Source organism: Plectropomus leopardus, chromosome 16 (assembly GCF_008729295.1).
Source record: "Plectropomus leopardus isolate mb chromosome 16, YSFRI_Pleo_2.0, whole genome shotgun sequence".
Classification (NCBI taxonomy): domain Eukaryota; kingdom Metazoa; phylum Chordata; class Actinopteri; order Perciformes; family Serranidae; genus Plectropomus; species Plectropomus leopardus.
Genome location: NC_056478.1, coordinates 5978998 through 6006914, shown reverse-complemented (window position 1 = coordinate 6006914; position 27917 = coordinate 5978998). Strand labels below are relative to the sequence as shown.

Sequence of the window (27917 nt, the reverse complement as noted above, 5' to 3'; positions counted from 1 at the left end):
AGTACTAGCTAATGTAAGCTAGCAAAGTGAGTTAGCAAAAAGTCGCATTTAATCATTACAGAGCAGTCACATCAGTAAGAAATTAAAAAAACATACCAATTCATGTTTTAGATGTAAATCTTCTCTGTTTATGTTTTTTTAACACTGTGTTTGTTCCGCTGATCGACAGGTGGCGGTGACGTGTCAACAAACACACTAATGTGCCAACAAATGCAGCGACGAAGAAGAAGAGCGCAGCTCGTGAGGCACGGACGTAAACAGCAGCTGTCAAACTTTTCGGGAAAATTTAGCTTCGCGGGTGTTTTTTTGCGAGAGGAAATGCCTTCAGCGTGTTTGTTGGACTTTATTGGACACGTGCGCGCTGCAGTTTGGTGAGTAACACTGAATGTAGGCACCTTTTGATCGTGAAAATGTGGAAAAACCTTTAGATGCAGAGCTAATACTTCGTGCTAAGCTAAGCTAAGCTACAGGTGTCTCACCTGGCGCTCCTTAAAGGCTCACCTGCTGTTATCTTGTTTTTCTTCTGGCTCTGTAGCGTCATGTTTGCAGTACAGAAATGAGTGTGTTGTGATTCGTTAGATTTATTTTAGCATGTTTCTGGGATTTTAGGACATTTTTATGAGTTTTTGACATTTCTAGGACATTCTTCAGATTTTATGCCTTTTCTAGGATTTAAGAGTGTTTTTGGAATTTCAGGGCATTTCTAGATTTTTATTTTGACTACTTTTATAGAATTTTAGGATCTTATTAGGATATATGACATTTCTGTGATTGTACGACATTTTTGGGATTTTATTACATTTATTTGGGGATTTTATTACATTTTTTTGGATTTTATTACTTCGAGGATCTAAGGATGCTTCTGGGATTTTAGGACATTTTTAAAATTTTAGGACTTTTTGTAATTTATGGACTTCTGGATTTTAGATTGTCATTAGGATTTTTGACATTTATTGGATTTTAGGACATTTCTAGGATTTTAGGATGTTACTAGGCTTTTTGACATTTCCAGGATTTAAGGACATGTTTAGAATTTTAGGTTGTTTATGATTAAGACATTTCTAGGATTGTAGACAATTCTGGGATTTTTGGACATTTTTAGGATTTGAAGACATTTTTAGGATTTGAAGACATTTTTAGGATTTTATGACATTTAAGGGGCAGGATCTCTGTTGGGAGCTGCAGGGGATCCTCCATAGGCACTTTTTTGATAAACAAGCTCCATTTTGATTGTGTTGTATGAACTCCTTGTACCTTATGTATATACTAGAAGTACCTAATCATTTCCCAGTGTGCATCATTTAAATTTTTTTGTGAATTAGAAAATGGCTGGGGGGACCACTCAGCACCCGGTTTAGAAGCAGATTTGGCCTGGGGGCTGTAAGTTGAGTATCACTGCTGTACGGGGTTAAATTTGTCTGTATAGCCTCATATTTGAAGTACAGAAATGAGTGTATGATGAGTCTTCTGATTTATTTATTTTTTAATATCAAGCTTTTTTTTTTAGGACAGTGTGGATTTACTAATGTCAAAATCATAACAAAAGTTATCTCTGGACACTTTTTATATAAAGCTGGTCGGGCACCAAACCCTGTAATTTACAGAGACCAAACAAATCCCCATGAACAAGCATTTGGCAACAGTGGTGAGGAAAAACTCCAAAAAACTCCTTTTACAAGGCAGAATCCGCAAACAGAACCAGGCTCTAGGTGTGCGGCCATCTGCCCTGACTGGCTTGAGAGAGAGAAAGAGAGGGCCTGGCTCTTTACAAAGAAATAATGGAAAAACACATTTTATCTCATATGTTGAATCCATACTTTAATAATAATAAGAATCATTAAAAAAATCTTTTTGGGAGAAGTAATTTGCTTTATCTATTTCTCTTTTCCCATCCATTAGGTCACTGTACCCAGATGCTGATTGCCAAGACAGTTGACAAATTGTTGATTTCACATTGCTTTTTATGTATAGATTAAAAAAAACAACAACAACAACATTTAACAGGTGTGGTTAAGAAGTGTTGGGTAGGAAGGGATTATCCGTGGGTCAAAAAGGGAATGCACAGAAACTTTAAGGGAAAAATTGGGATTATTTAAAAAAAAAAATGAACTAAAAACATTATTTGTGACAATGATTTTTTAATATATGTATTTTTAGATTTTATTAATCACTGCATATACTGCACAAATCAGTGTGCTTTGATGCCAGTCTTTTAATTAAAAAAACAATTGAATGAATAACAAAAGAGAAAAATACTTCTAAAACTGATTACTGTTAATATTACTGAATATTGAATATTGTTAAGACAGAAATGACCGAATGTTTATAACAGAAGACACTGAATGTTGAATGAATAAAAAGGCCAAACAAAAGAAAAAAAATCTAAAAGAAAATAGGTTTACTGTTAATACTACTATCGAATAAAATGACAAGAAATGTTTTTAACAGAGGAAAGATTGATTATTATTTTAAAAAGAAATATAAAGAAGCTCAGTTTTATTTTTGATATTTGCCATTATAATGTACATGTAATAAGAAAAAATTTGCAGCAGGGGGTCCCCGCTAGAGGCTGATGCAGTTTCGGCGACCTTGGCATGGCAGATTTTGGGAACCTGTGCTTGCGTGGCTACAAGAGCCGGCCCTCCCTTTATGCACACTATATAAGCTGCGTGGGGCCCCCGTGAGGCGAACAAGGGCCCCACCTTCCCCTCCTGTCAAAGTGTGTGTCAGTGTTTACAGATTAGAGATGAGAGTATGAAGTATCGCTGTCCTTCTGGTCACGAGACGAGAAAAAAACCCAACAACATGAGAGTGAATTACAGGAACAGCAGTCAGGCAACCTGGTGTTGTCCTTTTCCCACTGTGATATAAGCAGTTACCAGTAATAGTAATAATAATAATAATAATGACGACGACTTCATTTATAAAACACTTTTCTAAACAGGCGTTACAAAGTGCTTGTGTGTCCTGAAATATAACCATTTATTCTGTTTGATAAAGGACAGCAGGTGACAGTATGTGTGTAAATTAAGCTTGAAAAGATGATAAGAGGCATGTGAGGCAGCGTGCATAAACGTGTGCATGCATGAAAAAAATTTCAAAAACACTCGCTTTTCAGCAGTAATTTCTGTGGACTCAGCTCAGACAGTGTAGTGGTTCATCAGGCTGCTTTATTCAGGCGGAAAAATATTTACATCATTTAGCTCCTCATGTTAAAGCAGCTAACTAATTCCACTCTGGGAAAAAACTGTTTCATTTTTACTACAAATAAAAGTCCTGCATTCAAAAAATTCCCCAGTAAAAGTATGAATTATCATCAAAAAATACTTGAAGTACCCAAGGTGAAAGAAGTCATTGTGCAGTAAAGTGGCTCTTTTCAGTTTTACTATGTTGTATCTGATGTTTTGGGGTTAATAATATTTATGCGCTTCATTTTACTGCTGCAGATGTTTGAGGTTGAGCTCATTTAAAAAAGCCTTTTTTATGACTGTAATGCATCATGTCAAACAAGATCCTCATATTTCTGTAATGTGTGCTGTGAAATGTGTCTCTAAAAACAAGTTTTCACCTTTTATAATGTTGTGACAATGTATTTTCAGCTAATCCAAGAGAATTTGAAATAATTTGTTTAGTTTAAGAATCTTTCCATAAAACGTGTAATCTGAACAGGACCTACTAACTAAAGCTGTCAAATAATGAGTAGAGGTACAATATTTGTCTGGGGATGCTGTGGAGTAGAATCATAAAGTTGGATAAAATAGAAATACTGAAGTATTGTTCAAGTTTCTCAGATTTGTACTTAATTACAGGGTTTGACATAAATGCAGTTAGTTATATTCCATGATTGGTTACAATGCTTTAATAATTTTTTTATTTTTTATTTATTTCTAATAAAATCGCCCGATATTTGTTTTTCAGGGCCAATACCGATTCAGATTATTAGTAGTTAATGAAACCGATAACAAATTTTGGGAACCAGTATGCATTTACAATAAAAATAAAAATCTTTTATGTCAAAATTTAGAATTAGGAATGTAACAAACTCCAACACAAAACTTTGTTTAAAGCCTTCTGCAAATGTTTAACGTCATGTTAATTTTTTTTTTTTTTATTTTTAAAGATTATTTTTGGGAAGTTTAGCCTTTATTAGATAGGATAGTTCAATAGCATGAAAGGAGAGAGAGAGAGGGGTCGACATGCAGCAAAGGGCCTCGAGCGGGAGTCGAACCCGAGGCTGCTGCGGCAAGGACACTGCCGTCATTCATGGGCCCCTGCTTCCTCCTATGCTGACACCTTCTTTACTTTGCTAAAAATGTATTAATTTTATTGCGACAATTAAATAAAATGCCGATACAGATAATCAGCAAAATGCCAGATATCTGCCCGATAATCAGCCAGGCTGATAATCTGTCAGTCCCTATTTGAAAATGTATTACGGGACATTTTTAAGAACATTTTAATGGGCCTGATGCAGCTGATCAAATGAATAAAAGTCCTGTATCTATAATTTACAGGTGCCTGGTGCATGCCTGGGTCCTTCAGAGGAGTTGCTGGATCATCATCCTATACAGGCAAAGACCCCGTTGATCCGCATCCCGCCAGAGACCCAGAACTACTCAGATCAGGTAGGAGGGCCTCTTTTTAGATGTTTTGTTAGGGCCCGGGGAGGTCAGGGGCCGGCTCTGGTGGCTACCTCGTGGTTGAAAAGTCGCCACTGCAAATGCACGGCTTCATTTCATTCTAATATGGTCACTTCTGACCATAAAAACTAGGATGGCGACGACCAAAATGTCAAACTTGAAGCTTCAAAACAATGGGTGACATCACATCGGCTATGTCAGATTATTTCATACAGTCTATGGTTGTAGGTATTTTTTAGCCGTTTCTGGTTGGCGATGTTTCCTCCTGCTTCTAATGTTTCACTAAGCGAATCGTCTTCTGGCTTTTCACACACTACGCGATTGATGTTGATTCTCTGATGTAACTCGTAGCAAGAAAGCGAATAAGCATGCTTCTGCATCTCCCGAAGTGTTGAAGTATTACTTAGCGATGAAGATATTTTACCCATTTTGAAAGCTTATTTAAACACCAGGCTTAAATTTGCTGTTTATTCAACACTGACGCATACAGTAGTGCGCGTCAGGATGATGTGTTCACACAGTTTTGGCTTCCTGCACAAATCCAGGGCTTGCTGTAGGGGCTAATAGACGGTCTCCACCATACAGTCAGCTTTCCCCAAGGCCTGTGTCCATACTCCCGAAAGCGAAGTGTTTTTTTTTCTGGGACTGGAGGAATCTGCCAGTTGTGTTGTTTTTCAGCCCCGTACCCCGAGGGAGCAGTGGGAGATTGTTATTTTTTCATGAGATGCAGATTTTGTCATCAGTCTTCCTTTAGCCTCAGGGCTTTCCCGCTGCCCACTGATTTAGAAAATGCTATGGATGTGTGTTTGTGTATAGGATGCGTGAGGCGCACATGACTTTTAGCATCGTCCTCACATGACAAAACATTTAGTTATCACAGCACTATTTTAGCTTCTACAGTAGTTTCGTGTCTTTTCTCGTTGGTGCTGTTGTTAAATTCGTAGATCTTTGATGGCAAGCAGTCAGACACGGTGTCATAATCCGCAGCTCTCACCTGTTTCTTCAGGTTTGTCTTCAGTCCCTCCAGGATTTCACAAGCTTTTTTTGTTTTTTTATTTTTTTTAAAAAAAACCTGCAATGCATGTTTTAATGTTTTTAGACATCTTTTGAAATGAAAGTGCAGAAGCAGGAGAAAATTTGAAAAATAATTGCATTTTTTTGTTTATTTTTTGTTGTTTATATTACTGATTAAAATGAAGACAACTTGTTCAGTAAGAACAACACCATACTGTAACCTCACCCTTAAAGGCTGAATAAAGCTTCACAACATTTTTACATTTTATTTAAAACATTTTATTCCTAAACTGTTTTCTTTATCACATACACACAGTTTGTCACGTAAGCAGGAAAGCATCCCTTTCTCACTTTGTGATTTATAGTACATACTACTACCACTAACTGTGGCACGTGATATCAGCCCTGAATGGTCACAATGGCCACAGTGAGAGGTAAAAGGGGGATTCAAATTTGTCAGTATTTGGCGACTGAGAATGAGAGCGTGTTGTTCTTTCAGTTCTTTCAATAGAGCTGGATGCAGCAGCCTTAGTCATGATGATTTGTCTTGTATGTTGTCCACGTGCTTCATCCATGCTCCAGGTGTGTTTTGTGATAGAAAAGTGTTTGTTGGTCGATGACTTTGATTTGTGCTCCATTACAGTGTTGCACATGGTTAAAAAAAAGACAGTGAACCCCTGCTTTCATGCAGAACATCAGGGAATTTCCTTGCACAGTTTTAGCAATATTTTTTGTTGGTAAATGAAAGACATTCTTGTTAAACATGAATGCAATCTTCACATCCAGAAACTAGAAATGGAGTTTGGTGACTCCTGGGAAACTGATGATTGGTTAAATTTGTTGAATAGTTGCATTGATTTGACAAAATTGTAGAATTTACAGGGATTTAATGAATTTGCGTTGATTGTTGCAATCACAACAACCTGGAGGGGCTGTGTTTTAGTCTGCATGGTAACAGCAGTGATGATGTAAGCCCCTGCTCTGATATTGTGGTGATCTCTTTAGCACGTGCGGATTTAGAAACATTTAAAAACACCAACACCTCATTATGGAGTTTGTTCTATTACACAGACAATTACTGTGAAGACATCAGCTGTTTGAAACTGGAACACATTTATTCAAAAGGGTGTTGAGTACACAATCCAAACGTTGTTCCTGCACACAGGTGCTAAAAGTAATTTTACAGTGCTTTAAAAGCTGTCTAAAGTTAGCTTGTGGCCTTTATGATCTTGTTTTATCCGGCGAGCCCTCTGTGAAGCGTGACAAACCTCCTTTTTGTCTGGATAATAAGTTACTCCCATAAAAAATTCAGATTGTTTCTGTGGCTGATAACCCCTGGTCGCATTTGGCCTTTAAAATCCCAAGCACTTTCAATTACCCTGCTGCATGTCCCATTCGTCCACTCCCTTATCGTCTCCCTCCTCTGTTTCAGCCAGCCAGAGGTTGCCCTGTGGAGCCGCATTAAAATGCGCACCTGGTATCTCAACCACTGAACAATGCCGTTTTACATTACATTCGATTCCCTTTTCTCCTTGCCATGCACCGCAACAGCACTTTGTTTACAGGGCGCCACGGCTTTCAGAACGGAAAATGTCATGGAATGCTAATGGACTGCTAACGCTCCTCTGACAGGCCTCCCCATGTCAGTCAAACAATGTCTGTTCAGTTATGCCAGCATTGTCAAAGTCATTCAGGCAAACAGGAGATGCAACGTATCCTCATGGAACCGTTTGAATGATATCTTATGAAAAACCAAATACAATGGTTTCGTATGATGTTGTAACATTACGTACTTAAGGTAAATGTATGTGCGTACATAGAGCTGTGTACTGGATGTAAAATCATGCACTTATCATTAGGTTACTGAGGTTAGATTAAGGTGAGTTACGTTAGATAGGACATTTTTAGGAAAAGAAACATGGTTTGGCATCATAATATTACATAATGAATGTAAAGTTATGTACTTAAAGTGACACAGGATAGATTTAGGCCAGTTAAGCTGCAAAGGTTCAGAAACATGGCTGGGTGTCATCATGTTACATACATGGCATAAAGTTATGCATTTAATGTAAAATTAAGCACTAACCATAAAGTTACTTAGGGTAGGTTTAGGCAAGGAAAGTTATGTGGGATAGTTTATAAAGTGAGATAGATTAGGAAAAGACACGGTTAGGCATTATCACGTTATGTGCTAAACATAAAGTTACTTACTTAATGTAAAGATATGCAGAAAATGTTTTGGTGAGTAAAGTTACATAGGATAAGTTTGGGAAAAGAAACATTGTTGATTGTCGTCCCATTACGTACAGTACATAAAATTATGTCCGTAACCAAAAAAATGCGTAGTTACCATAAAGTTACCTCATTCAGATTTAGGCAAGTAACGTTAGATAGGGTCAGGTTTAAGAAAAGTTAGGCTCAGGTCTGTGCCAACATAGTTGTGCATTGTAATGTAAAGTAAAGTTAAGCACTTAAGGTAAAGTTACACAGGTTAGGTATATGTAAGTGAAGTTACGTAGGTTAGGTCTAGGAAAAGAAAAAGACTTAACCGTTGTCACCTTACATACCTAACATAAAGTTGCTTAATTCATGTAAAGTTACGCAGGTTTGTAAGTAAGGTCTTGTAGGTTAGGCTAGGAAAAGAGATATATTTTGCTGTTTTCATGTTATGTTACATGAAGTTGTGCACTTCACGTTAAGTTAGGTCGGTTAGGTGTTGGGAAAGAAACTGTGCCTGTTGTCACGTTACGTTACTTTATGCTCTTCAAGTAAATTTACAAAGGTTCAGTTTTGAAAAGTAAAGTTACATTGGTTGGTTTTAATAAAAGAAACATGGTTGGGCATTATCACATTACATACTAAAGAAAAACGTACAGACTTCACATAAAGTTACGTAGGTTCAGTTGAGGCAATTTAAATTACGGAGCCCAGGTTTGGAAAAAGAAACATAGTGACGAAGTACCTTAAAATTACTCTGAGGTCACTTTGTTTCACACAGGACACAAACGCCAGTCTCCAAGGGGGAAATTCTGAGTTGTTTGACCCATATCTGACCCCAATCTGCTTATTAACACAAACTTTTGCTCTTTATACCACTTCCTTCTTTACTCCTGTCAGTGCATATGTCACATGATCTCAGCCCTCCCAGTTAAATAGGTTTTATATGAATTCTGGTGTTGACACATTAGAAATTAAGAAGCGCTCCTAACATATTTTGCCACCAACACATGTTGTGCTTGAACTAATTTATTTCCACTGAGATGATTAAAGTTGATTGCTTTCAAGAATAAAAAGCATTAGCAATTATTTTTTTCAATAACAGAACTAAAAGAGCCACACAGCTGCAGTTTTATTCAATTCATTAGCCGGGATACTCTTTGCTGCCTCATCTTTTTCCAACTTAATAAGCTATTGTATAAGTTATTGTTTTGAAATAAGATTCAAAAGTTTTCACACAAGATCAAAATCATCTGAAAAAAATAAATCTAGTCAACAATATGAGTAGAAGCAGTCCATGAGGCTTTGTTGTTTTCTTTATCACCTGCATCTGAAGAAGACATCAGCGTCTAAAGTAACTTTGCCAATTAGCATTTCTTACATTATGCACGTTTCCCACACTTTTTCATGGACCAAAAACTTTTCCATGACTTATCAAGGAACCATAATGAAATTTCTATAGGCTAACCTTTCACAATGTAAAACATGAACATAGCTCCATCTCAAAAACGCAATGCAATTTAAAAGCAGTTGTAGGGCAAAGCATAACTATGGAAAGTTTGGGATTTATGACCTCAAAGTATTTGATCAGAATTTGTATCTAAGCTGCAAAATTGGGAAAGGCTGCAATCCTGCAACCAATGTGCTGACGGGAGAAACGAAGGAAGTAAAAACTTAAACTCTACTAAAGGGGGTAGGATGGACGGGTCAAACAAACACAGGACTTTCCATGAAGAAGGGCCTGGGCCCGAAACATCACAAGTGTGCAGGTAATAAATGTTAATGGGAGCATTATCTAGTGCACAGATGTTATATTTTTGCATCAATTTTCATTCTGCCCAGCACCTACTCTGAACTGCTTTTGGATATGCGCACTATTTGAACTTTTTCCTAACATACATAACTTTAGGTGCTTAAAACCAAACCCACATGAATTTGTCAAATAAGGAAAGTGACGACGCCACTCATGTGGAACTAATTTATTAAATGTAATTCAAACTCTCATATGACGATACGTTGATTAATTTCATTAAACACAACAAAATCCCAGAAATTTTTCAAAATTTTCTCGGATTTTACAGATTCCATGACTTCCCCAGGCCTGGAAATAGAGACTGTGAAATCCCTTGATTTTTCTGGATTTTCCATGACAGTGCAAACCCTGATTTATGGGCAGAGATTTCTCCGCATACATTTAAGCACCTCTCACTCAACGCATGGCTTCGAGACATCTCCTTGTCCTCCCATGGATGCTGCATAAATGAATCCCTCTCATGTGCTGCCATCTGAGCCGTGTTGATGCAAAACTTCAGGCTGAATAATTTATCTGTCTGCCCTTCGGAAGCGGGTGCTCACACCGGGTGCCACCGCGCATAACTAGGAGTTCTCATCACAGACCTGAGCCCGCTGGCATCCGCTCAGACATCTGTGTCGTGTGATAAGAGCGCACATCATGGGAGGAAGGCATCAGATCTTGTTTGAATTGTGGCCACTGGATAGACGTACAAAGGGGAGTCGAACGCTGCCTAAACAGTACTGTGGTCACCTTTTCCACATGTGCACTGCGCTGTTGCTGCACTTTTGCTTCGTCTCTAAGGGGATTACTTCTGCTGTACTGCAGTATTGAGCTCTGCATTGCTAATGCAGGACAGATCCAGAGCACTTTCACAAAGCGTACTGCCTCATTGTTTTATCCTTCCAGGTAATTAAACAATGGATGAAGAGATTCTGAACATCTGCTGATTTTCTGCCTAATTCAATTACGATGACAATGAGTGTCACCCTGTATCACAACTCTTATATTTCTCTATTGTAATATTGTCTCATATATAAGATGGATTACCTCTGGGGGAATGGTTTTACATGAAGTTTTCTCATGGGTACAGCATGACCCGCTTCTGCAGAACAGAAAGTTTCTCAGAGTTGGAGAGCACTTTTCTTTAAGCGAGACGGAAAGAAACTCACATTTATTCTAATGTTGTTGATTCTAGCGGGCCGATTCAAATGAGACGTCTAATTCGGCTTCTGTGAGTAAATATTTCCTCCAGCGTTTGTTAGCAGAGCGCTCCGTTTGTCATGCCTTTATGCTCTCAATGTATAGTTACCTAAGTGATTTAGCAATGACTCTGTAAGGCATAAGGATAAAGACAGTGCCACTCCTCATTTTCCCACATCACGTCCGTCACGTTTCTTCTTCCATGGATCATTTCTCAAAGAGCTAATTGACAAAAAGTGATTTCATAAGCTTTGTTTACTGGTAGGCTATGAGTATAATGCTTATGAGGTAGCTAGATAATGATTATTGCTCCTGCGCATATCAAGTAGGTGATTCATTTGCTCTGTATGACTTGTGTGTTTATCCAGCGTCTCGGTGTGTGAGGCTTTTCATTACTGTTAAAGTTGCTGATACAGATCAAAAGAGCATAAATCTGCGCCCGTATGTCTTCCATGTCAGCGAGGAAATCACTGAAGCTTAAACTCGCCGGATTCCCTCGACTCGTCTGCCGTCTCAGCCCGTGAGTTAACGCTCTGAGTGAGGTTGCAAGCAAGGTTGTTCATCATGTGAGCAAGCGAGCCCCACCCAGGCCCTTATCCGCCCACCAGATGAGCTGTTCGCTCTCTTGTTCTCTGATGGAGTGCGGAGCGTGGAGAGCAGTCATCAGATCTGTTTTGCATCACCCCACAGGAGAGAATGGGCGTGATGACACGGGTGACCTTTGGATCATCTATCAGCGCTGACGTCTCTCTCATAGAATAAAAAATGTTGCATTAGCACAAATGACCTTTTCTTCATCGCCACGTCCTGATTACACGATGCCACGAAGATCCACCCCCACTGCTCCCTTATCTCGCTGCTCTTATGAGCGGTCACGCCATTTAATATGGGCTCGAAAATTATAATTTAGAGCGGCTTCAGATGCCCTGGTTGGAGCACTGCATCAAGTGGTCTGAAATTCAATTTGGCCCTAATTGTGGGGATTGTTTTCCTTTAATTTTGTGTTTGAGAGAGCCTGCTCGGACAGAAGGGGTGACTCATTTGGCAGTACAGTGAAGTCACGTGACCTTTAAACAAAAGTAGGTCAAACAAGATGACACAGAGCCTGGATGGAGTTTTCAGTGTGCACTCTTTGAGTCAGCATGAACACAAGTGAGGCTGCAAACCAAAGTGATGAAAGCGAGATGATTGTTCTTCACATCAGCCTGACTGTGTGCAAAAAATGTCACTTGATGACAACTGAATGGTAGGAAAGTAGAGTCAGTATTGTGCATTTCTTAATAAATAAGTGAAGGACATGTGAGCTATGAAGTTTCATCACTGTAATGTTCCCAAGTAAACCTGCAGTTATTATTTTTAGGGAGGGTGGATGCCATGTCACCAAAGTGACATGATGTAATACAGAATAAGTCAGAAATTTTGTAATGCAAAAAATACTTTTCTTAATTTAAGTTATCAGCTGTGGAGGTTTCATGGTGATATCTATTTTTAAAAAAAAAATTTAATTACCCTATATGTCTGTAGGGTCTTACTTTTTTTCTTAAAATGTATGAAATTACAAAGTATATCTTTAAAGGCCATTTTCTTAAAATGAGTTTTTCTCTAACTCTGAGCCTGAAATCTCCTCTTCACTTACATACACCAACTTTCCAGTTATATTTCTGTATGTATTCTGAATGATTTCAGGGAGGCGATGGGTCATTTATCATTCATAGCCTGATTTATGTAACATTTTATTCCTAAAAACATGGTGAAAATTGATTTTCTTTTTTTAATGGCTGTTGACAGTATTTTCTGAGTTATGGAATGATGAAAAGAGATCTGTAAAGCACCCTCCCTGTAAAAACATTTGATTCAGACATATCAACAAAATGAAACATCACTTGAAGTACAAAAATTATTCTTTTAACATAATTAGTCAACTGTGGTGTCATGGCAAAATCTACTTTTTTACCTGTACATACCCTGTACATATATAGGCTCTCAGTTTTGTCTAAATATGTTTTTTCTAACCCTGAGCCTGAAATCTCACATGTTCTCATCCCATCTCGTCACATGTTGCCGCTTTGTCAGTGGACTTCCTTGTCTGCATATTACAATTGCTGCTTTTATTCCTGTCTCTATTGTGGATGATTTTACAGAGGCGTTGGCTCATTTACCATTCATAGCCTGATTTATGAAACATTTTGTTCCTAAAAACATGATGAAAATGGATTTTTTTTTATGGCTGTTGACAGTCTTTTCTGATTTATAGAGTAATTAAAAGAGATATGCAAAATTCCCTCTGTAAGAACATTTAGCTCTTACATGAAAAAGGTATTTGAACCTGGCTTTATGTATGCAAATTAGTGCAATTTTAATGAGATTGTTCTCCATTTGCACATTTAAACAAAACATTTCAGAAAACTCATATTACAAAAAAAAGATTCTCCTATTGTAATCAGTCAACTGGGGAAGTTTCATGATGATATCATTTTCTTAAAAGTTAAAATCTATTCAGCTGTAGTGTCTCACCTTAAAGAAACAACAATGATAAAGGCTGAATCAAAAAACAACACGTTCTCTTTCCGAAGTTGTCAAATACTACCGCTTTTGCAGTGATTTTGGCATGAGATCCTGATGCCAAAAGCCACCTTTCATGTCTGCACGATACGCCACTGAGTGACATCAAACAGAACAATTGTCCGTGTTATAATTTGCTGCAGGACAGCACCTGCCGAGGCAGCGTGATATGCGGACAGTAGGTGTCACTTGAGGAGGCGGCTGACAGTACCTGTTGCATCCGCATAATATGCTGCTGGACAGTGTCAGGTTGAAACATTGCCAGAAACAACATTGTATAAGGAGCACAAGGGTCCTTATAGGCGCGGGAGAGTCAGGATGGATCTGACAAACCCTGGACTTTCATGTGGGAGTCTGGTGTTCGCTTCCAGTCTGAATGTGATGTTTTTCTACACTTCACCTTGTGCCTCCTTCTTCTAATCTTGACCATCTGTACCAGCATGTGTGATTGTTGACATCCTGGTGTCGGTTGCCTAAACATAACCACATGCAGTATAATCCCACCATGTGCATGTGTTGACCGCATGGTAGCAGCATCCCGGAACATCAGTAGCTGGAGTTTAATATGTAGACACAGAAGTCAGTGTCACAGTGATATGTGACAACAATAAAGTTGCCAGCCAGAAAACCAAAACAGTGTACTCAAAGATGCTAAAAAAAAAAAGGCTTTATGTTTGCCTTGGCTCCAGCTGAGACAAACAGTAGTTAGGTGATAACTCTCAGGTTAATCACTACAAGCAAATCCTTTCACATTACACATTTGATCCATTGTTAATAGAAGAATATAAAGCAGCTTTAAAAAAAAAAACACTTTTTAAAGAGAAAATATGTGTATTTCAGCTCCTGCAGTGAAATAAAAAGCCTGCTAAAATGTCTAAAGAATGTAACTGCTAAAATTGGGCCAGTATCTAAACCTCCAATCCATAATTTCCATCTCCTCTCTTCTTCATCAGTGGACACCACTTGGTGTTGATGTCACACAAGTGTCCTTTGAAGGACAGGGCACAGGCACAGAGTACCTCTCAGCGTGAAGACAACAAGTTAGGCCGAGCAATTATCTCCTATTTTTGCATGTGCCAAAGCAATCAGAGACAGACAAACAGAGAGAGACAGATAGACAGATAGATAGGTAGATAGATAGATAGATAGATAGATAGATAGATAGATAGATAGATAGATAGATAGTGAAGTTTTGTGATACCTTTCTAGTGTTCACATATTTCTCTGGCAGGCTGAGCCCTCATCTGTATGTGAGTTGACTGGAAATCATTTGAAAAATGTACCGTTGCCAAGTCTGACAAGTTCCTCTGATCCCTGGTTCCGCTTAACAGGTTGTGGTTCTTCGATTCCTCGACGAAATCCGCCCCACAGCATTGCAAACTAGTTTTCACCCCAACAAAAGCCTGACAACTCAGGAAATTCAATTGGTTTTATTTTGTTTGTTTCTGTCACGGCTGCTGTGGAGCTGTGCTGCAATGCTAACTCTGTGGCATGTGTTTTATGTGAAATGATATTTATCAAGCTGGTCAAATGGATTTAAAATCTGCCTTCAAAAGCAGGGATTGTGTCACGCCGGATGACATGGCATTCATTTTGTTTTGGCCAGAAAGGCACGACTTAGTTCACTGCAGCTGCAGCGGTTTCATTTTGTCATGTCTCGTGGAGAACAAAGCAGACATCCTGTGCCAGCTTTTCTCCCAGAGGACTAAACCTTCTGCTGGGTGAAGAAAAACAACAAGGAAGAGACTATCCCAGAATTCAAGCTGTTGAACAAATTTTCTTCAGTGCACACAACTTGACATTAGATTTGTTAAGCCAAAGTTATCGTGTGATGGCGGTACTCTGGGGATTTATTGATCTTTTAGGCATGCCAGCAGTGTGACTCTATGAAAAGGTCTGTCAGTTTGTTTGAATGGATTAATATGAAATTTTTTACATTCATGGTCCCCAGAGGATACATTCTTGGCAACTGACTTTTCGTGTGGTGTCATGATGAGGGTAAACATTGTAGACCAACCCAATCAGCCAATCATGCTTCTGCAAACCACAGATTTGTTACACAGATTAAACTTTCAACACCGTTGTGGTCAATGTGTGGTTAGGTTTACAAAAACCACTACAAAAAGATCATGTTTTGGCCACAAATACCCAGTTTTGGGGGCACAATCCAGACTGCAATGATGATACGGTAAAAAAAACCAAAAAAAACGCTTATCATGCCACTGTATGGAAAAACAGTGATGGGCTGCAAAATAAAAGCCACATTTGGAGGCTACGATAGTCACTACAAGATGCCTACATTTGGGGGTTAAACAGCTGAAAAGCAGCTTGAAACACAGCAGTGATTTGCCAAAAAACAACCGGTTTTGTTGCTTGTTGGTCTCAAACAGTGGACTGTAGCTTGGCGTCTCACCTACGTGGCATAACCTCAGATTCACAGTGTAGCTGTCGCTTTTTTGTAGCATTTAGGTCTCGAGTTTAAAAAGTCTTTCTAGGCCGCATAGCATCACGTGATGGACCTGGATGGTGTATTTTCACTTTTGGCCACTATGCACAATTTGCCTCTAAACCTGGCGCTGTTGCTGGGGGCTTGGTTTTAAGCCTGTTTCTCACCACCAGAAATTCGAATTAGCATTATCAGTAAATTTAATAAAGCTGTAATTACATCATGCTAACCAAGCTTGCAGTCAGTGGTGCAGTTAGCTCACCCCTCAAGTTCGAATATGTTCGCTTATGTTTTCAAGAAATCAAGATAGCAACAGTCAGAGCAGCAGGCGTTGACAGATTTTTGGCCCTCAGATTATGGCGGCCAATATTTGGCTTTCTGCCCATCATCTGTATGGGTATTTTATTTTTATTTAAATGATCGCAGATAAAGTTAATTAATTAAAAAGTGCAAAAAAAAAAAAAAAAAAGCATCAGCATGGGGGAAACTTTTATTTTGCAAAACCTCAGAGTGCTATTTTTCTTTTTTTTATTGAAATTTTCACTTGAGTTTATATAAAAAAGTTGCTTTAACTTGCTGTATATGATATTAAATGTTTCAGTTTTGATTAAAAAAATTGCTGAAGGCATTTAAAGAAGGTATTGCGTTAGTGTTTGTTATATTCCAAATTCTAAATATTGTATAAAAGATTTTCATGTTTATTGTAAATGTATATCAGTTATTGGACTCATTAACTACTAATAATCGGTATCAGCCCTGAAAAACGATATTGGTCAAACCCTACAGAACAATCCTGAATTTAGGTCTTCAAAATGACATCCACGAAACAATGAGTGAAATCATGGTGGCTCCATCCGTTATTTCACAGACTGTGGGTTTGCACTGTATAGTTTGCATGACGAACCTGACAAATATCCAGGTGTTGTAGTGGCTCATCATGTCAGCACTGTTACGTGAAGTTAAACTTTTTTCAGTATCGAACGATCAATAATTTATCACATGGAATTATACAAAGTACAACTCCAGTTAAATCCCATCCGCCAATTTAACTTGTGCACTTGTGTGATTTCGTCTTTTTTTGTGTCTTCTCTCAAGTGCAGCCTCACAGAGCCGCTGGCTCGGCTGCAGACTCTTAGTCTTCACTAATCACCTCTCTGTGTTATTCTTGTTCCTGTATCAGTTACTTTACAAGTTATTAGTCCCCTTTAACTTTGTGTTTACTGCAAACTTTGCTGTTATTCATTTTCCTAATATTGACAGTCTGTTAAATGCAGTCGAGTGTGAAATTTTAATTGTGTGCTGAGATCCATCCCGGGGTCCCTGGGGTAAGAGGTGGAGATGTAGATCTGGTTCAGTGAGGTTTTCACTGCCTGGAGCGCCTATTGATCAGGAGAGAACTGTAAATAGTGGGGCATGTGGACAGACGCGGCAACCCCCGTTTGCTCTGCTGCTTTAAGTACACACCGCCTCAGTTTTTGAAAGATAGAGTCTTTTTCCTCTACCGCTGACAGTGCTGGGATAAAGTTAGATTACCAGAAATCACGGTTCACTAAGGGGGAAACCAGGGATCATTTAAAACCAAGAATGGAGGAAGGAGGACAAGGGGTGAAAAAAAACCAAACGAGTGGGCGGAAGCAGTGTACCATAGCTGGCTCTCTCACTTAAGAGCAAACTATTCTTCCTCTAAAGGAATTAATCCTTGTATTGTACTGGAAATTCCTCCTGAATGAGCTGCACTAGACCGAATTCAGGGCAAGTAGTCTGGTCTGAGCGATTTGTGTCTACATTAGTGCAAGCTCAAGAATTTACAAAGACACAGAAAAGCACTTGAAATTCCATTTTGCTTTCAGGAACTTAGGATGGATTTGTGTTTCAGGGCTGCGGAGGGGCTGGGCAATCACACGACAGCAGTGAAACAGCCTGAGTCTAACAAAGGCTAACAGTGATACTCTGGCTGCACCGCTCCCCCTCCTCCGAGCTCTGGTGTAAACATGGAAGCTATTTTTGGTGCTCCTTGGGTGCAGGTGTCCAATTATATTTCACACTCTCGTGAAGGTGCATGAGAGGCTGCTGGGGGTGGAGTGGCACAAGATCACTTTGTTGCCCCTCAGCGGAGCCAGGGGCACGCAGAAAAACAGGGAATGAGAAAGAGTTGGAAAAAGGGGAGAAAACTGTCAAATTCTGCCATCATCTTTCTGATTTCAATTCAGCCGGTTGGACCTGGTATTAAAATGTGTCTTGGATGATCCGATCCAACACGTTCTCATCCCGAGTTTTCATATACTGCCACTTTAAAGTGGACTTCCACGTCTACATGTTACGCTTTAGGTATCCTTCTGTGTCTATTTACATTCCAGGATGCTGCTAACATGATGTCGACACAAGCACATGGTTTGATTTCACTTCACGTGGTTATGTTTGGACAACAAATGCACATGGCAATTAACACCCGGACGTCAACATACACACATGCTGGCACAAATGGTCAGGCTTAGGCAAAAGCACCACATGGTATCCCTCCACCACAAGGTGTCGCGGCTTCTTTCAGCTCAGCTGCCTGTTCCACCAGTAGAAACCAGAGACTGAGCTCTGTTGGTGCATGCTGTGCACTACATATCAGTTTAATAGAGAGAGAAATGCCTGTATTTATGATGATATTGAAAAACATAGCTGTAGGGTTTTTAAATACCGTGGTATACAACGACAGTTTCGGCCCGGCTGCACTCTCGACTGATGCCTACCATCTGCATATCATGCTTACTCAGCAGGTGCTGTTTGGCCATCAGGCTGGTGTATAATAACACCACAAATAGTTCTGTCCAACCGCGATCTCCGCTGACGATGTCCAGCAGCTTGAAAGGTAGCTTTTTGCATCGGGATCTTATGTGGAAATCACTGCAAAAGCAACAGAGAGCAGAGCCGTTTTCAACGTACATACCTAAATATGCCATAAGTAGGCACAGAATAACATAAGTATATAAATAAATAAGAGAATGCCAGTAAAAAAGTTTGAAATTTTAAAGACAGTCAACCAACCCGAGCATACAATGAGGGGCTTACAATTGGTCCCGAGTCCAGAACATGCAAACACTGAGAGTGTGTTCATATATAATACATCCCAGATCACTGAAACACACGTTAATATGAGGTCCAAACAGCCTCAGTGTTGAAGAAAAAAGATATTTCACTTCCTTTCAACTCGCACAAATGCCACAGGACTTACAGCGGATGTAAACTCAACATCTCTGACCTTAGGCAGCAAGCTTCTCTCCACCAGCCGTAACCTTTAACCTCTGGCACCGACCTCCACGAACTTTGTTTGGGTTGTGAACACCTTAGCTTTTCTTACAGATCAGAAGGCCATAGCTGAGACACTTTGCTGTCTCCGGGACAACAGGGGAAAGTATTTCTGAGTGCTGCAGAGTTGGGGTTGGTGGAGAAAAAAGATATGAGGGGGGGGGGGGGCAGGTCAACCCTGCAGTGTGAGGTGAATTTTAAAGCATCTGACGAGCGCTCGCGGAGACTCTGAGGTTTGTTCCTTGGCTATTTGTTTACAGCTTGTACACATTTTCCAGTCCAGATGGTTTGAGATCCTTTGGGCTTTATTTCAGTGGTGCTTCTTTAGTTATCTTTTGTGTGTGTGTGTTGCAGAAAAGGAAGATGTTGGTGGGTGGAGAGAGGATTTCAGAGGTTTTGTTCCTGTAGGTGCTTAAACGTGCTCCACATTCTGGAGGAAGAGTCTTCTTAAAATCAATACGCGCATCTGTTGGGTATGGCTCCTCTTGTTCCTGGCATTTTTTTTGTTTGTTTCTCTGCAGAACACATTAGCACGGAGAGGAAAATGTAGACTTTTAGTTTTGTTTTTGTTACTTCTCACCACTGAATTCTTGGATGTCCTGAGGAGCCCAGTATAATCTGAAGGGGTCGGTCCTTGAGATAAATTGGCACATACGGAGCAGTGCTGGGAGTATATCACCAAAATGAATGCCTCTCCAACACCAGCACAGTGACAGGACCAATCCCAACCATGCTCTAAGGCTCCGGCAAAGGTGACAGGACCGGCAATAAAATATACCCCTCACTGAATTCAAACAAGATTGTCCTTTTCTGAGGCCCAGAGTGAAGCTTTTACCCAACATCAAAAATATACAAGCTGTGCAAGAAACAGGGTCTTTTTTTATTATTTAACGAAAAGCCACATGGTTCCTAGAATTTAAACAGAGAATTTCGAATGCTTGCTTGTGCAGCTGGTAGAAGTGCAAACCTGCTTCATAACTAAATAATAAATGCTCTGAATACATTACCAGAGTTCAACCACATGCTGTTCACCCCCGTTAAAGCCAGCTAGTTTGGTTCACTTGGAGTAAGAAAGAAATCCATTATAGAAATGCCACCCAACTCGAGATACACTGATGATAGTTATTAGAGAAAATGCCGGTTGTTCAAACTGTGTAGAATTTATAATCAGCAGATGGCAGCCTGAGAGGTCATTTTAGCCAAAGTTTTCAACTGGACAACGTGAATACATTACAAGAGGAGTAAAACTGTTCCAAAGGTGTAATTGACCACTTGCTACACCCCTCCTCTTGCAGCAATTGGACAATCATAGCCTGAGTACACCTTAATTAAGGAAGGCAAGCCTAACAAGCTTTGGATTTGCTATTATTTTACCTCTGTGTGGAAGCTGGTCCACAGTGCTATCAGAGTTTAGTGTATCTCTGCTGTGCTCATTATTATATTTTGGGAACTTGAATTCTCCAGCAACCCCAGCAAACATTACTTGAGATAATGGACCTCATGCAGGATGCAATATATGAACAAATTTCCTCTTATTTTTGCTTGTATCCACAATATGTTCTCATTTTGTTAGAAACATTTGTTTTCTGGGATTCAATAATGTTTTCTTATTTTTGGTCATCTCTTAGGTAAGAGAACATTTTCACAAGCTGTCGAGAGCAAGATAAGAAAAACATCTTGTTTTCACGGTCCACAAAGTGTTTGCCCAACACACAATTTTAGATTATTGTGACTGAAATTTAATTGGTCCATTGATCCTAGTTAAGACTATGAAAAACTAAAAAAAAAAACCCTCGGGCAATGTTTTGTTTTTGTTTTGTTTTTTTTTTTTAGAGGTGCATGATAATATCAGCGTGTCATCAGTATTGGCAGATTATGGCTTTAAATTGAAATAGCACTATAGGCCCAAAATGAGCATTTCTGCTGATATGATAGGCCAATAAATTACACTTAAATGATGCGTCTTTAATGGGTTAAATAGGTAAGATTTTCCCTGGTTTTGGCTGTTGTTAGGTTTGTCTTAGGAAGAGCATCATCCAAGTCAGTTAAGTTGGGATTAAGTTTACAGTTTTGTTTAAAATGTGTAACATAAGAATAATATGGCATGTTTTACATGTAAAACACCACGCAAAAGTGGTTTTCATGTTTTTGCACAGTGGATGTGTACATTTTGAAAAGCATTGTATTTTTATGTCTGCATCTGCCACTAGTGGGCCATCATCAATATATGAATGCCATTACAGGAGAGACTTCATGTTCTCTGCAATTAGGTGGAAAACTATGTGTATATATTACTATCAGCATCAGCAATCGGCCAAAATGAGTTAAAAAATAACAGAGTTAAATTGTGATTTGTGATAATGGGCTTTATAAATAGATTTGACTTAACTTGATCAGATAACATCGATGGATGAGAGGAGCAGTTGGTGAGTGATTGCAAACTCTTAGACAAAATTGAATGATAAACTTTCACTTTAGATGCACCTGATGTTCACCTGCTCCACCTCTGCCCCAAGTATACTTTAAGCTTCTAGCTAGTTACTGCTTATAAAATCTCTCAAAAGTTGTCATTACCGACAGCAGAATCGATTGTTGCTGGGTAGAAATAAAAAGCCTGCTTCAGTCTACCTCAGGCTGAAGGCAAGGACCCATTGTTAAAAAAATTACTGAGAATTTGGAGCAGTAAATCTGCCACCATTGTCACAGTAAACTGTGTGTGTGCCTTGTGAGAAAGCCTGACAGATGTAGCAACAGTAACTAAGGGGCCCAGGGCTCAGTAAACAATCGGAGCTTGCAAAGTGTAAAAAGCTTGTGAAGAAGTTGTTGAAGTTATTATTGTCATCATTTCCCATTTTCCCTCTTCTGCCTTGTCTCCTTCCTTAGTAGTAGAACAACAGAAGGATTTGTATTAGGAATACTTCAAATTCAGTGCACCAGACTGCTGTTGGTTTCAGCATTACTTAGCGTCTAACAAAGCGCCGCAGCACTCCAATTCCAGCTGCATAATTCCTGCGCTTTGTTCTCCGGTGCCTGACAGAGGCATTTTCTGGAAACAGACTTGTTAACATGTGCAGCACATTTCAAAGACACAACCAGGAGCATATCCTGGGGCAAAACTCACACATTTATGCAAAGGTGCAAATCTCAATAATCATCACTGTCACTTCTCATTAGTCCAAAAAATGTAATTTAAAAGCTGCTGAAAGCAAGTGTGAAGCTTTATTTACTTGAAATTCAGCATCACGAAAGCTGCTGATAAAGACGCAAGCCAGAGTTACATGATGTGACGCTGACTGAAATGGATTTGTAAATTCTAACATATATGACTTTTTTTTCTTTTTTACAACAGTTGATTACAATTAATGTTTACTGCTATAATAAGCATTACAGGCTAATTATACTGCTCTGAAGCTGGCTGCAGCTGCAACATTAAGTGCAGAGCAGTGGACAGAAGACTGTGCCTGTGACTAAAATGTCTGCAGCTACAAAAGGCAGCATGAAATAATTGTTTGAATATTGAGGAGTGTAACACCCTGTGATCCTGAAGCATGACGAAAACATGCAAAAAACTGCAAAATCCAAGAAGTTTTATTTACATCATTATATACTCATATTTTTCAGCCATTTTTGTAGCACAGTGTTTCATTCAGAGCATTAATTTAACGTTAAACCAATATTTGATATGTAAAGATATAGTGTTTTCGGTGTATTAGCTTGACGCAAAAAAGCCACCTTCTGCATCCAACCAGAACACGTCTGGACAGCCTCAGATGAGAACGCGCTCGGAAAGAACCGGTGGCGTAGTTATGATACACTGGCGGATGGCTGGATGGTACTAGAACGGAACCGGTTGCATGTATTTGAAATGCTGGAGTATGGCCTAATAACGCCGCCATTCTGTGCATCACGTGACCTATAAAAGCGTGTGGGAGCATAGAAACATTTTTTCTAAATGTATGTGTCTGCAGTAGACGTACTTTGTAGTTGCAGTTTCAAGTTGTGCAATTTGAGGGTTAATGGAAACCTGCCTACTGGCTCCATAAAGAGCTATTTGCGCTTTTGTGTCAGTCACTCTATTTCTACTTTTTTTTCTACTTTATTTACTTCTGCAACCTCACTGCTTGATGCCTCTAAATCTTACATACTCCACCTTTAACGCTTATTTTATTACTTCCTCTGCATATAGATCAATGTGGGGAAATTTACTCAAGTATTGTACATGAGTACTGTATCAACTTGCCTCATTAATTATTGTTTGAAGCTACAGACACTTTTCTACTTTCTAGAGCATTTTTTAACATGAGCTAAACAGGGTGAAATATACAGTATAACCATCTAAGGAGCCATTTGATATTTAAAGTGTTGCTGATAATAATGTCACAGTTTTACCTCAAGTTACCTAAGATGCGTGACTTTTACTAGTAATGGAGTATTTTGATGTTTTGGTATTGATACTTTTACTCTGGCAAATGATCTGAATACTACTTTTACCTGAGCATATACATTTCCACATTTCCACCTGGTGGTCACAGCCATCTTCCTTATAAGAATATATAAATACTAATAATGTACATCATCATCATCCTCTGAGGTGTTTCAGCGTCACCTGATTGGATGCCAGTCTGTGCTGCAGCCCCTCTCCGGGGTTTTGGCTTCTACATAAAAATCTGCCAAGCGGAGCTAAAATGAGACTTTATTGGGGATTTTCAGTTAAGTTACAGTTAGTCAGTAAAACCAGACAGCTGTAAAAAGAGGACTTTTGTGTGATAGCTCTGCTTTCATTGACCTTCCAGCAGTTGATAGAAACGGGAGCTTCTAAAATAGGACATTTAAAGTAATTCTTTCACCCGGTGACAGTAGATCTTGGCTCTTATTTCTTCTCTGCCAATCAGTGGCTCAATGCTTTGCTCTAAAGCTGTCAGAGCAATTGGTGCAGCTCTCCTCTAAACTTATTTGCCTTAGGGCCACCTTTTCCTGTCCTTTCACTCCATTTCCCTCTTTCATTAACCTAATCGCTCACAGTCTGATTTCCCTCCGCCTTTCCCCTTCGCTAGTCCTCTGGCCCATCCCAGAGGGGAGCATTGTGAAGGTGAGTCAGCCGATTAGCGTCCAGCTGATGTACTGTCCCCTTCCAGATACGACCTCCATTGTGTCCCATCGGACCGGCCCACCGTACAGCAGGGCAGCCGGTCAAAGAGAGGCTGGGTGATGCTTTTGGATAGAGGTGGATGACAGATGGTTGTGGAGTCAGACTGTACTGATGCGGTACACGATACGAGACCCCTTTAAGAAGCAGATCAATCTTATTTTGTTAATTAATTCATGGTCAATCAGCAGCGACACTTAAAAATACAGAAACTCAGAGGAGTTACCAGAAATACATTTTTTTAAAAATATCTTGGAATAACAGATAATTAATGAATCGCTAATTAAAAAGTTAAATAGATTTTTGAGGCTTTGGTAATGACAGATTATGACATGATGCTTAATGAATCATTCCTCATTAACTGAATCTGCTGCTGAGTGAAAAAAAAAACAACTGCTACATTTATTTCTCTTTTTTTAAAAAGAATTAATTCTCAATGGGTCAAACAACCAATGATGATGGAACATAATACAAAATACTACTACTACTACTACTACTACTACTACTAATACTACAACTGATACTATTACTAATAATAACAGCATCTTTATATATAGCACCTTAAAAAGAGATAGAAACAATAAAAAAACAATAAAAGTGAAGACAACTAAAAAAATAAAAGCAGTAAACACAGAATATTAATAATAATTTAATTATGCAGGATCAAGAGAGAATAAAAAATAATGTGTTCAGACTTGTCAGAGTAACATCCTGAGCCTGTCTGTGACAAAAGTCCTTTTAGTGGACGTATATTGACGGTGTGAGCATGTTTCGAGTCGTTACATTAATGTTTCGCCATTACCGGATGCAGCACTCAATTTCAAAATTTGTTATTCCGATTGGACACAAAAACATGGGAAAATAGGGCCCAAGTAAAAAAAACAATAGAGAACTTACCCTTTAAAAAATGCATAACTTTATTCATATTTTTTGTTGTTGTTTGTTGTAATGAGCTCACACTTTCATACACAACAATGTAATATACATATGTAATATACATATAACTTTTTTAGGACGGTCTGGGATATATTGATATTTCGTCTGCAGAGATGTCACATGATGCAAAAACTAATACAGGATGTATCATAACTGCATCATTACTTCATAAGTGTATTTATGTGCCGCCAAATGAGCTCAAATCCAGTTACACAGAAGGGAATAGAAATTTCAGAGTCGTGCACATGATTATCATCTGTTAAAATAAAACATCTCATACTGTGTTTTGTTATGTCACATGTGAATGACAATCAGGTGCAATAATCCTCTGCACATGTTGCTGCATGATAAAAACAGCTTCATATTACTGTTCTGCTTTCACTCTGCTTATAAACACGAGTCTAAAATGTTCTTTTCTACGTTGTAATTTGGCTCCAGCTTATTTATTTGCATATAAATTCATGTATGAACTAAATGTGACTCGCTGATGGTCCATTAAGCATCAACCAAGCCACGTGAACTCGATTATTCATTAAACAACGAGCATTTACATCTTCAATTAACGCTTGCGTTATTAAATCACTGTGAGTCACGCACTAGTTATGCATTACTTAGGCATGTGTTTGGTTCTCGTCTAATAAAGTGTTATTATTTGCATCACAATGGTTCCCTTAATTTTGTTATTCTGCCTCTCTGTCTCTTCCAGCCACTTCCCCAGCAGCTTCATTGCCATCCTTTACCTGTCTGGAACCTGTACCTGCATTTAAGCTTGTACCTTAAATTTACCAAGAAATCCTTGAAATGTTCCTGTTTTGCTGTTTCTGATTGGGTCTTTATGCTCATTTGGCCGCATGCAAGAAACATTATAACAAACAAATAAAATGTCTCTTTTTTTGTGCTCATATCCAGGATTTGTTCTCATTTTGTTAGTGACCATTGATTTTGAGGATTCACCAATGTTTTGCATTTTAGGAACATTTAAAAAATACACAAATGTCATTTAATCAAATTCAGTCATGGTTTTAGAGTAATCATAATGACTGGATTATTTCAGGGCTAAAGAGATACTGATGTACTTGGTGCATTGATCCTTGATTACTGTAATTTCAGTTACTGTGGGTCCCTCTGCTGACCAGTGCTGAACGTAACTAAGTACATTTACTCCATACTTAAGTACAAATCTTAGACTACTTTTAAAGTACTTTAGTATTTTGATCTCATGCCACTTTCTTCTTCTACTCCACTAAACTTCAGAGGGAAAAAACTTTACTTTTTCCTCCACTTCTATTATTAGATAAGTGCTTTACAAATTAGGATTGTGAGCACAAACCAAAAATATGAAAATATACACGTTCAGCTGAAGCAATTAGTCAATTGGTTAGAACATAAATTGGCAACTATTTCTTTCATCTTGTAAGTCATTTTTCATGCAAGAAAAGGCTTTTTTTCAGGAGCATCATCATTTAAAGGGATACCTCACTAATTTTCTACCAGCTTTGTAGCAAAACAGTAGGTGCAGATTATCTGCCGTAAACTTCCCTCCAGCAAATCAGTGCCTGTTTTAGCTTACCTTTTAAGGTCATTTCTTGCCAACCAGTAGCTGTTGCTTCATAGGGACGGGGGTGCATAATGTCACCCACCAGCAGGAGCTTTTATTTATTTATTTATTTATTTTCTTCAAATTACTTTATTGGCTTTTTTCTTAATTTGAAATAAACAGAACAAACATTCACAAACCCTATCCTCCCATCCCTCATAAACAAATCTTAGTAAATCAGACAATAAATTAAAGATAAAAACTAAATAAATAATAATAAAATAGATCAAAATAAATGATAATAATAATGATAGCAACAACAATAATAATATATGAAAAAGATAAAAAAAAAACACCTCTACTTATACAGCCAAAAATCAAATAAACATAATTCATTTACTAAATAAAAAATCAGGAATGTACAAAAAAGACATCATTATTTTATTTTCTCTTCATATAACTAGCAGGCGCGTTGATTGTTTTGGACATGGTGCTTTCTGGTAGTTGTAGGTTTTCTCCTTCTTGAGCAAAAGCATCATAATTTTTCTGTTTTCTCTGGTCATATAGCACTAAAAGTATTTGCATCTTTTTATTGCACAGACATCTTAGTTCTATTAAAAAGCCATCTTTCCAGCAGGGAAATGCTTCTTTAACAGCAGCCAGTGTGTCAGGAACGGACCACACCCAGACATAATAGCGCTGACAGCTCCCCGAGGCCTCTGTGGTGCCAACCTTTGCTGTTTTTAGCTGCGGCTGGCAGCCCCACATGTAGTTATTTATCTACATCTTTATCTCCATTTGCTTGCAGCACATATACATGTCCACCGCACAAAGATAGCATTCTTTTATCTCCTTATCTGTTTGTTGCGGTCACCTCCTCCCTGAGGCGTGAAGAGAAGTTACACAGTAAAACAAAGCTACCTCTACCCCGTCACTACCCGCAGAGCGGCGCCCAGCGAGCGGCCCAGCAGGCTCCTCCACAATCCATCACAGCAAAAATCAAACCAGCTCAGACTAAGCTCTTATTGAATTCAATTGGATGTAAATGCAAACAACTCATCTTATTTGTACAATGATTCTGCAACATTACATCTATTGACTGCCATTACATCTCTTTATGGACTTTT

General features: G+C 38.7%; 1 long non-coding RNA gene across 1 annotated transcript; it reads left to right on the top strand.

The window, feature by feature from the left end:
* The first annotated feature begins 245 nt into the window (after nt 1-245).
* LOC121955189 lies at nt 246-26143 on the top strand. The gene is made up of 3 exons (XR_006106613.1): nt 246-371; nt 4515-4625; nt 25960-26143. It is a non-coding gene; the product is annotated as an uncharacterized LOC121955189 (long non-coding RNA).
* Nucleotides 26144-27917: the final 1774 nt, after the last annotated feature.